The following is a 1,571-nucleotide window of genomic DNA, read 5'->3' on the forward strand; positions in this document are numbered from 1 at the left end:
GTGCTGACAAGAGGGGAGTTCCCCAACCTGTAGGTATGGTGCCGGTTGTTCCTCCCCAGGTGCATCACCTTGCACTTGCCTGTGTTGAATCCCATCCTATTCACATCCACCCACCCTTGTAACCTAAGTTAAATCAGTCCCCCAGAATCCCAGCATGCTTTGTAGCCCTGGGATGGTCTGTACTGCCTGCTCTAGAGAGCAGGGCTGGCCCTGCCCCTCTGCTCCCTAGTCTGAGTGGTGAGAGCTGGCTCACTAGACCCCCCAAGGCAAACCCCTTCTGAGGTCTGGGGCCAGGGAGGAGGGTTAAACTTCCCCCAAGTACAGAGCTGCCCTGCCCTGTTTGCTTATTGCTGCCTGTGACTGTGAACAGCAAATCCCAGAGGCACTCAGAAGCAGGAACAAGAAGTGATGAGCAACCCTGCAAAGTCGTGCTGCTGTAATTGTGGACTGCAAATTCCAGAGACCGCAGGGGCAGCACAAGAAGTGAACACACACCCCTTGCTGTGTTTATAGTTCTTCAGAGAAAGGACTATTCTTGTTCAAGCTTTTATGAATTCAGTGCCACTACCTTTTTTCCCCACATACCCTCTCCTCAGCCTGGCAGCTCCCCACCACCAGGCAGAGCACAGCCTGGCCATGCCCCTTCTGTTCCAGGATAGAGTGAGGGGAAAAGTCTTGGAAGGTTTCTTTTTCCTTTCCCTTTGGCAGTGCCTGGCAGGCATGTTCTAGCACACCCCAGCTTTTGGCTTAAGCCACTGCAGGCATGTGACTACATTTCCTCAATCAAAAATGATTGCTCATTTGCTTATTAGTTCAATCTTTGCAGCTTAGACTAACCTGCAAAGACTGAATCAATTCAGCCTCAGGCTTTTTGACTGTACTTAGCCAGAGAGACAAGGGTAGAGTTTGTGGAAAGCTTAGAAATTACCAGCCTTCACAAACTGGTACTATTCTAGTTTGAGATACAGTGACCTTGCAGTCTATGTTATATCAGCACCTAGATAATTCCTCTCTCAGATGGAATGTGTTGTGTGTTAAAAAGCATTCATAAGCAAATGAATACAGCCATGAAAGTGGGAAAGAATGTTGCCAGACTAGCAAGCACGGAATATATTTTAAACATAAAAAATAAAACTACATTCATTACTATTAGCAGATTCAACAGATTGTAAATTGGATGCTTATCTTGCTGGTAAATTGGATGCTTATCTTGCTGGGATCCTATGACCCCAGCTGACTTCCTGCCCTTTGGGCAGGGGCTGGACTCGATGATCTCCCGAGGTCCCTTCCAGCCCTAATGTCTATGAAATCTATGAAAAAAGAAAGAAACCTTAGATTCACACATACACATTCACATATTTCACATCTTGTTCCCCCTTTTTTAAATGACATTGGAGTCAGAAGCGGACCAGTCAAGTTTGCCAATGACACCAAACTTTGGGGCAAAGCATCCACACCTAAAGACAGGAGGGCGATCCAGGCTGACCTGGACAGGCTCAGCAGATGGGCAAACAATGGTGTTTAACACTGAAAAATGCAAGGTTCTCCACCTTGAGAGGAAAAACCTGCAG

This window comes from Crocodylus porosus, unplaced genomic scaffold (genome assembly GCF_001723895.1).
Source record: "Crocodylus porosus isolate Cpor-Errol unplaced genomic scaffold, CroPor_comp1, whole genome shotgun sequence".
Classification (NCBI taxonomy): domain Eukaryota; kingdom Metazoa; phylum Chordata; order Crocodylia; family Crocodylidae; genus Crocodylus; species Crocodylus porosus.